Here is a 10,216-nt window from a genome sequence, read left to right on the forward strand (position 1 = left end):
AAAGGGGGCCCCGTTCCAAAAAAAAAAAAAAAAAAAAAAAAAAAAAAAAAAAAGTGGGCTTCCAAGTGTGCGCAGGCAAAACAGTATAGTGAACTCTAACAAGAAAATGGGTGCAGCTGGGCTGTCCACTGATCTATTAAACGCAAGACAGGAAATGTTCATGGGGTGGTGGGAGCTGGGATCCTGTACTTTCCTTCTCCTGGTGACTCTGCAGATCCCTGCCAGGTGGGGCTCAGTGGGGACTGGACCCTGGTGGTCTCCGGGAACACAAATCTTCACTGGCCCTCTTCCTCTTTCTTACTGATGGGCATATTGGATCTTAGCCATGCATGATGGCCTGTGCCTGTAATCCCACACTCAGGAGGCAGGAGGACTGGTAGTTTGAAGCCAGCCTGGGCTACATAGTGAGACCCTATCCTAAAAACACACACACACACACACACACACACCTTTTGTCTTCTCAGACTCAAGCATCACCATTTTTCAGCCTGTCTTCTCCCAGGCTTCGTCTTGCAAGACCAAAGCTGAGCCATCTAGAGCCAACAAAAGCAGCAAGGAGGCCCGAGGATGCTCTCCTCAGGGGCAGCTCCTTCCAGCTCACCCAGAGCTGATCTCCATTCCCAAGCATCCCATAATCCGACCACACCTCATTCTCTATGCCTCTGACCCTGCTTGCCTCTGGGTCCCTCTGCGGGACGTCCAGCACCCACCCAACCAGCACCCTGCTAGCCAGTCCGTCTCTGCAAAGGCCAGGGCTGGCTGCAAGCTCACAGCCAAAATAAACAACCCAACAGCCACTTCCTCCTCCGTGGGGGCACTTGCATCATGATGGCAGACTCTGGTGGTGGCAGGAAGTGGCTTTCTGGGCCAGCACAATCCAACCCCATTGACCCAGCAGAATTCTAAATCCAGACCCAGAGCATGTGTGGGTGGAGCGCCCTGCTCATGGCACTTGCTATAACCACCTCAGCAACCTTCTGTGAGGTGTGTGGGAGGGAGCTATGAGGATATTATTCCATAAAATCACAGACAGGGGTCTACTGGGGTCCCAGTCTCCATGCCAGGTTACACACACACACACACACACACACACACACAACCTGCCTGATGGAGGATGAATAGCTGAATGAATTTATTAAGAGGCATTCATATAAATTTGGAGAGGGCACTATTTAAACTTAGTTCTGACAAAGTGTCTGCAGAGGTGGGGGAGAAGGGACAAGTGACCACGGAAGGCTAAAATATTAGACCCCCCTCCTCCTCGCTTCCTGCAACACCAGCAGAAATGAAGATCCACCTTAGGCCTTCCTACGGCTTCTAATTTTCCATAAAGAAAATTCTAAATAAAAATCTTAGATATATACAGAAGACAAATGTATAATTATACTGAAACATAATGACTTGTTTGTGAGAAATTAAGGTTTTGGAATATTAACATTCCATCCAATTTCTGGGTAGAAGTATTTCAAATAACACTTGAAATCAAGGGTAGAATTTCTCAGCATTCTGGCCAGAGGTTCTCATAGACTGATTGGCTCCTGAGTGTCTGGGTGCTGTCCCTGGCCTTTCCATGCCCTGGGCTCAGGATAAGGGTTTGTTAAATGACAGTTCAATATGAACTAAGGGAGCTTAGAATTCATGTCATCACCCTTTAGCAGTAGAAAGTGAAACACAGCAAAATTAAATAGTGTCAAGGACCCTCAAACACTGGCATCTTGAACTTTTTTTTTCAATATATGTTCTTATTGAATTTTGGCACATTTCATACATCTTAATCGTATTTAGACCCCCTCCCCATAGCCCACCCACCAGATTTCATGCATTCTGCCATATATGTTGAGGCTTATCAAGTCAAGTTTGTGTCCCCAGATATCCTTTGGTGTGAGTTCATCCACAGGAGCCTGTTCAGCCTAAGTAGCATCACTCCCTTAAAGAAGACCAACTCTCCCTCACCCAGCAGTGATCAGTTGCCAACAGTTCCTCTGCTAAGGTTGGGGCCTCCTGCCCATTTCCCCAGTTTTATGCTGGGTTTTTGTCTGATCGAGTTTGCATGGATCTCGTGCATGCTGTTACCACTGCTATAAGTTCATATGAGCAAGTTCCCAGAAGCATGGAAGACTCTATTTCCTTGTGGTCATGCACCACCCCTGGCTCTTATAATCTCCTCCCCACCCCCTGCCTTCCACATACAATGGTCCCTGAGCCCTGAGTGTATAAGGTTTAATATAGGAATCCTGCCGGGAGTGGTGGCACATGCCTGTAGTCCCAACACTTGAGAGGCAGAGGCAGGTGGATCTCTGTGAGTTCAAGGCCAGCTTGGTCTACATAGTAAGTTCCAGGCCAGCTGGGGCTACAGGGAGACCCTGTTTCAAAAAGACAAAAATAAATAAATTAATTAATTAATTTTAAAATATATATAGAAGAGTTGGCTCAGTGGTTAAGAGCACCGACTGCTCTTGCAGAGGACCTGGGTTCGATTCCCAGCACACACGGTGGCTAACAACTGCCTGTAACTTCATTTCCAGTGATCTGGACTCTTCACACACTGCATGTGGTGCACTTACATACATGGAGGCAAAACACTCTTATACATAAAATAAAAATAATGAATAAAACATTTAAAAAACTTTTTTTCAGTAGGTATCTAGAAACACATACTCTGCAGTCTCTTAATATCTACACTTTGGTCAATTGTGGCCTTTTGTGTTAATTTTCCCCCTGTTGCATGAGGAGGCTTCACAAGTGAGAGCTGAGAGATGCATTAGTACTCTCTCTACCCCTCTGTGCCACTATATTCTGTGAGCCTCAGGTGTAGAGATGGAAGCTTGAACTTTAAAAAATTATTTTATTTTATGTGTATGAGTGTATTGCCTGCATGTATGTAAGTGCACTCAAGTCATGCAATGCCCACTGAGGTCAGAAGAGGGTGTTGGATCCCCTGGAACTGGAGTTATAGATAGTTGTTAGCCACCATATGTGTTCTAGAAACCAAGGTCCTCTGCAAGAACAGGCAGAGTGCTTATCCACTGAGCCATCTCTCCAGTCCTGAACCTTGAACTTTTTAATAGGTCTGAACACATAGATACATTATACAATGCCAGAATGTGATCAAATTAACTTTTGTATATGGATATGTGTGTCTATTGTATGTGCATGTAGGGGGGTATGTGTGGTGTGTAAGCCAGAGGAGAAGGCAATCTTAAGGTGTCCTGCTTTATCACAGCCCACCTTATTCCCCTGACACAGAGTCTCTCACTGAACCTGTAGCGAGGCTGGTGGCCAGCAATCGTCCTGTCTTCATCCTCCACCTCCAACAGTGCTTGGGTTACAGAGAGGGGCTAGTGTGGCCACACCCTGGCTTTTTTTTTTAAATATGGGTGCTGGGAATTTGAACTCAGGTCCTCAAGATTGCACAAGAAACACTCTTACCCACTGAGTCACTCGCCCAGCCTTCATATAACTTTTGTTCAATAATGAAAATGAAATTTGGAATTAGCAGTAAGCATACCAGTATGACAAGCAGAAACCAGAACTGTCCTAGGCAAACTAAGGTATTCTGCACCTGTGGACTGAGACACATCATGATATGTAAACATTTACCATACACTTGCTAAGTTTCAGGCCCTAGACTGAAACACTTTCTTGTAAATTCTCATAGCAACCCTGAGAATTAGGTAATATTTTCTCTACTTGACAAATGTCAAAACTGGGGTATTTAAGGACTGGGAGATGAAAGCTCTCTTTTCGTTTTGTTTTGAGACAGTCTTGTTATGTAGCCCTGGCTGGCCTCAAAGTCCTCAAAATCCCTCCTGCCCTGGCTTTCCTGAGTGCTGGGATTATAGGCATGTACCACCATGCCTGGTGTGATGAAAGCTTTTTAGAACACAGGTAATAGAGGGAAGAACTAGAGTGGTGGCCAGAAAGATTGGTTTCAGCTGAGCTCCACATAAGTCTGGGAGATATTTTAAACTGATCGCTCACAGGCAAGCTGTGTTTGGCCTTCACCATGTGTGAAAGCAAAGCGCACCAACATTTAAAACTGGAGAAATTATACATGAAAAGGTGGATTTTTAAGTTCTCTAGAAAACACAGAGAGGGCTGGCAACAGTGAGGCAGAATGCCTGTAGGGAGTCAGTCTTGGGGTCTGGGTGGGGCTGGACACCTGGGGATATGTGGGCTCACTAGCTGGCCAGTGTCTACCCCTACACACACATGCTAAGGTGGACTGAGCATAGCCATGTATTTTCATGCCGGCACCATTGTTTCTCTGAATGGTGAAACAGTCTTTAGTGTCCTGGGGCCTCTATTAATAATGACCAGAGGCTAGGCATGCTGATATATGCCTGCAATCTCAGCACTGGGGAGACTGAGGCAGGAGGTTCTCAAGTTCAAGGCTAGCCTGGGCTACATAGGGACACTGTCTCAAAAAAAAAAACACAAAAAAACCCAAAGGGCTATACTTATTTCATATCTATCCATGGATCTCTATATTTCTATTTTATATAGGGAGAGAAAGAAGCAGAGAGGATGGGGCAGGGCGGAGAGGGTTGCTGCTCTGTGCCCACATCTCTGGGACATACTGCATTCCTTTCATGAGACGTGTCTGAAAAGGGAGCAAAATATGACTAAGAAAACATGACACATCTTATAATGAATGAAATTTTTGCTCTCTACTGTCAAGTTCCGGACCCGACTTCAAGGATGATTTGCTTGATTTTAAAAGCACAGCATGGCACTGCTGAAAGTCCAGTGAGTTTAGAATCTTTTGTCTGTGAAGCTTAAGAATCTTCTTAAAAGCTGGTATAGTGGACAATATGCCTACAATCCCAGCACTAGAAGGCTGAAGTGGAGGACTGGTATGTTTCTGAGGCTAACTAAATCAATCCTACCCAGGACTACATAGTAAGAGTCTGTCTAAAAGCAACAACTTCCTTAAACTATCCCAGATCTTCCAAACTAGGGGGCATTTCCCACTTTCCCCAGAAGGTACCACAGTAGAGGGCGTGGAAGGACCACTCTAGATTCTGGACCTACCCAAGTTCAAATCCCTGCTTAGGTCTTTGGGTGCAGATGCCTCATGCTGTGAGCCTTGATTTTCAGGGTGAGGGGGCACTAACACCTGTCCTGTAGGTTTCTGGAGGGCTAAGAGGATGCCAATGGTGCTCTGTACCTGGGCAACACTTAGGGAGCGGCCACTATTGTGTCTTGATATTAAAGCAAGAGAATCTGTGTTTCTACAGTACAGAGCCTGGGAACCAGGCTTAGCAGACACTGCAACTGGGATAAGAAATGATAAGAGGAAACAAGGCCATGCGCTCGAGTGTTTCAACTACTCTTCACAAGAATTAAAAGAAAAATAAACCCACAGTCCAGATGCGGAATCCTCTCCCCTCATTCCCAGGCCTGTTGGGTCTCAAGAAACCATGGTTCATTTTTTTTGAACTTTTGGACCCTCCCTCAGGTCTACCTAGAAGAGAGGTTCATGTTAGGGGAAAGGAGGGAACTTCTGAAAGGGTCAGGGATCATGGGGTGTGCTCCCTCTCTGCCACATTCTGGCTCTGCAGAAACGGCTCCAAAAGCAGCTGTAAATGGAAAATGAGGTCACACAATGCGTGTGAAGGAAGCATGTGGAAGGAGGTGGGGCAGCACCCACACCCCTTCGCAGGACAGATGAAGGGGCAGGAGGAGTGTGCTCAGGACCTTCACACGGACTCACTTGGACTCACAGGCAGTCATAGGCTGGCCTCCCAAGCGGTCACAATCTCCCTGCCTCAGCCTCCCAAGTGCTGGGATTATAGTCTCTCTTCACGGGTTACCAGGGAGATGTACAGGAATATTGCCAGACCCTCTGGGGCTTCTGTCTCTCCCAACAAACAGTTCCAGAGTAGTGTCTTAGTTTGTTTTCTAGGTACTGGGCATATATCTGGTGCCCTATGTATGTATGTGACCTGTACCAATTAGGAAGGTGCTGCTTGTATTCTGTGTATACAGATTCTAGATCCTCTGTATTACAAACTCTTTAAAAATAAGCCAAGTTGCCAGGCATGGTGGTGCAAGTGGTGCACACATTTAATCCCAGCACTCAGGAAGCAGAGGCAGAGGCAGGCAGATCTCTGTGAGTTCCAGGCCAGCCTGGTCTACATAGTGAGTTCCAGGCTAGCCCCACTACAAAGAGACCCTGTCTCAAAAATCAAAAAGACCAAAAAAAACCAACCATATTGTCCTCTGACCATTACATGGCCATGGCATGCCTTAGCTCTCTCTCTCTAAATAAATTAAATAAATAAATAAATAAATAAATAAATAAATAAAGATAAAATTGTTTTCAAAAACTAAAAGAGATCTTCCCAAGGACATTGAGCAGAAAGGAATACAGAAAACATGAGATTATCCGTTGTGCCTGGTGGTTGGGATTTATAGACAGCTTTTCTTATATTGATGTTTCTGAGAAAATAAAACGGAGGCAGGAGAGATCCAGGAGGGAATCTTAAGATCTTCAAAGGAATGTCACTGCAGTTCCCACAGCTCAACTCTGCTCAGTAAGTGTTTTATGAATTTAACTGGCTTTGCTAGTACTTGGAGAAATGGCTCAGTGGCTAAAAGCACTTATTGCTTTGACAGGGGACCTGAGTTCAGGTCCCAGCACCCACATTGTAACTCACAACAACCCATAACTCTAGTCCAAGGGAATCTAACACCCTTTTCTGGCCTCTGTGGGCTCCTGCAGGCATGTGGTGCACAGAAACTCATGCAGGCACACACACACATACACATAAATAAAACATAAATTTTGAAAAATTAATTGACTTTACCTTAGTCAGGCTTGAAGGGTCACACACAGCAGGCCATCACAGCCATTTAGACCTGGTTCTAGAATAACACACCAGACTTCACCTACAAAGGAATGTCTTTGAGTATTTCTCCCAAATGACTTCCCTTTCCCAGTCTTTTGATACCTTTTCCTGATTTTATTCCCCATATGTTTTTAGGACCATATAAGAAAAGTACTGCCCTCACAACCATCACTGTTCCTTCCTAATGTTAACTAAAAACTATTGGCGTTGGGGCTAGAGAGATGACTCAACAGCTAAGAGCACTGGCTGCTCTTGCAGAGGACTTGGGTTTGATTCCCAGCACCCACATGGCAGCTAACAACTGTCTGTAATTCCAGTTTCAGGGGACTCAACAGCCTTCTTCTGATCTCCTTGGGCATTGCACAACACAGGTACACTTACACACATACAGGCAATACACTCATACACATAAAATAATGTTTTTTTTAATCTTAAAACAAAGCTGGGCATGGTGGTACACACCTTTAGTTTCAGCAATTGGGGGTACAGAGGCAGGCGGATCTCTGTGAGTTCAAGGCCAGCCTGATCTACATAACAAGTTCCAAGCCAGCTGGGGCTACAGGGAGACCCTGTCTCAAAAAGACCAAAAAAAAAAAAAAACAAAACAAAAAAAAAACTAATGGAGTTGATGGGTTGGTGGGATGGCTCAGCAGGTAAAGGTGCTTGTTGTGCAAACCTGATGACCTAAGTTCAATTCTCAGAACCCATGTAAATAAATAAATAATGTTTTAAAAAGTTTTTTTTTAAATAGATACAAGGCCTCCATGTAACGCCATTGGTGGGGTGTTTATCTAGCATGTATGAAGACGTGGGTTCAATCACTAGCACCTTATAAACTGTAATACACCAGTAATACCAGCACTCTGGAAGTAGAAATAGGTGGTTAAGAAACTCAAAGTCGCCCTTTGAATACACACACACACACACACACATAAATATATGGGTGCCACTGTGGGCTATATGAGACTTTGTCTCAAAAGGAGGGGAGAGGAGAGGAAAACAATAGAGAGAAGATATACGTGTGTGTCTGACCTATATGTATTTCAAACCTAACCTATATGACCACAGGCCTATATATGCAGGGTTCCACACTATCAAGGACAGAGGGATGAAGTAGTAAACTCAAAGGCTTTGGGGAGGATCCGAAGATGGATGAAATTAGCCACTCAGCTGAGGAGTGGAGACTCCAGTGATGAAAAAGTTGGGTGAGTTAAGAGGTATTAACCTGGGTCAAGTCAAGATGCCTTCCCATCCTGAGTTTGGATCCCTATCAGTCTTCTGGCCTAAGCAAAGAATCCAGTGTACCAAGAAGCATGTAGATGCTTACAGCTGTTAGAATGAGGAATGACCTGATGGTCTAACAGGTTTAAGTTATGGTGTATCCACACAACAGCATCCTAGGTAACCCAACAAGTGTTGGGCAGAAATACAAGTGACAGACATTGTTAAATGAAGAACAAACATTACAAAACATCATAACATGTATGTAAATTTTATATGAGAAAAGAGGCAATCTGGAAGGACATCTCCAAAATATTTAACAGTGGTCATCTAATGGTGAAAAAAATTAAATTTATTACATTGACTGCTTTATTTATCTGTGTGGAGGTGCATGTGCTCCTGTGTATGTGGAGAGGACAACTTGCAGGAATTGGTTTTCTCCTTCCACCCTGTGGCTCCTAGGGATCAAACTCAGGTCCTCAGGCTTGGCAGCAGGTACCTGCAGAGTCATCTCACTGGCCTCTAAGTGAAATTCTGTGTTGACCGTTTCTTTAAAAAAATGCTTGAGATTAGATGTATTCTAGACTTTCTCAAGATTTCTGAATACTTGCATGTGCCACATAATGAGACAGCTTGCGAGTGTGACCCAAGTCTAAACACAAATTCATTTATACTTCATGTAAACCTCGCCTGAAGGTCATTTCATACAATATTTTTAGTGAGGCTGTTTTTTGTTTTTGTTTAGTTTTGAGACAGGCTCTCATTCTGTAGTTCATGTAGGCCTGGAACTTTCTGTGTAGCCCAGGCTAGCCTCACACTTTTGGCAATCCTCTTGCCTTAGTCTCTTAAGTGCTAGGATTATAGGGCTTGAACCTGTGTTTTGAGGGTGACACCTTACATGAGATCAGATGTGGAATTTTCCACTTGTGGGATCCTGACAGTACTCATAAACTTTCAAATTCTGGAACATTTCAGATTTCAGATTTTTCAAGTTAGAAATACTCATCCTGAAATTTTGAGGGGTGGATGTGTGTGCCTTTTTTCTATTTGAATTGTATACTATAAATAGGTATCATTTTTACAGATTTCTTTTATTATTTATTTATGTGTGTGTGTGTAGATGTATATGTGTGTATTTGGGAGCCCCGAAGGCCAGAAAAAAAGAGTTGGTACTCTGGACCTGGAGTATAGGTAGCTGTGAGCTACCCAATACGGGTGCTGGGACCCAAACTCTGGTCCTCTGCAAGAGCAGCAAGTGCTCCTAACCACTAGGCAATCTTTCCAACACCTCAATAGGTATTTTTCAAAAGATATTTAAGAATTTATTTTATTTTTATGTGTATGAGTGTTTTGTCTGTGTGTATGTAAAAGTACATGTGCTCTCTCTGCTTCCCTGGGCCTGCAGGACCCACCACAGGCCTCTCTCCTATCTGCAGGCACAGGCCTCTCTCCAGGGTAAGTCCATTGCACCCTCCAAGCCTTGACTCCCCCAGCCCCATTCACGCTCCCATCTCCACCACCTTTCTCTCCTCCGAGTTTGGGCCCTGCCCCATTCCCTGTCTTGGGGCCCCAGACACCTGGGGAACCAATACTGCTTCCTGATCCTTTCCATCCAGACCAACTGAGTGCCTCCTCTGGGCCCCAGGAGCACTGCTTCTGGGCCTGGACATGCCCTCAACTCCCTCTGCTTCCCTGGGCCTGAACCACCCACCAGCCTCTTTCTGGGACACTGAGGCTAATCTTTCCTCTTCTTGATCCTTTGCATCCAGACCAACCCAGATCCTCAGTGCAGTCCCCAGGAGGCCTTGGGGCCTCTTCCCGCCCCATCTGCCTTTGAATCTCTTGGTGGCACAGCCACCAGCTGCCCTAGGCCAGCATCTTTCCTGAGCCAGGCTCACAGGCCAGTCCAACCCCCAAATCCTAAGGCCAAAATCATTCCTGGAAGGATCCAGACCTTAGGAGAAAGCCTGAAAACATGACACTCACCTGAATTGGGCCTCTGTGGGAACTCCTGAAGACAAAAGCAATCTGGCCACTCCAATACAGAATCAAAAGAGAGAACCGGAAGCTTAGATGAACCAGCTACCAGCTTTTAAAAAGGAAACCACAAAGACACATAAAGTTCACAAAAAGAAGCAGAC

The 10,216-nt window shown here is 44.9% G+C and overlaps 1 protein-coding gene across 2 annotated transcripts in view; it reads right to left on the bottom strand.

The window, feature by feature from the left end:
- Positions 1-10,216, bottom strand: part of Mrc2 (mannose receptor C type 2) — a 77,645-nt gene that overhangs the window by 44,583 nt on the left and 22,846 nt on the right. The window lies entirely within an intron of this gene.

Source organism: Nannospalax galili, unplaced genomic scaffold, assembly GCF_000622305.1.
Source record: "Nannospalax galili isolate Female #2095 unplaced genomic scaffold, S.galili_v1.0 scaffold1128, whole genome shotgun sequence".
Lineage (NCBI taxonomy): Eukaryota > Metazoa > Chordata > Mammalia > Rodentia > Spalacidae > Nannospalax > Nannospalax galili.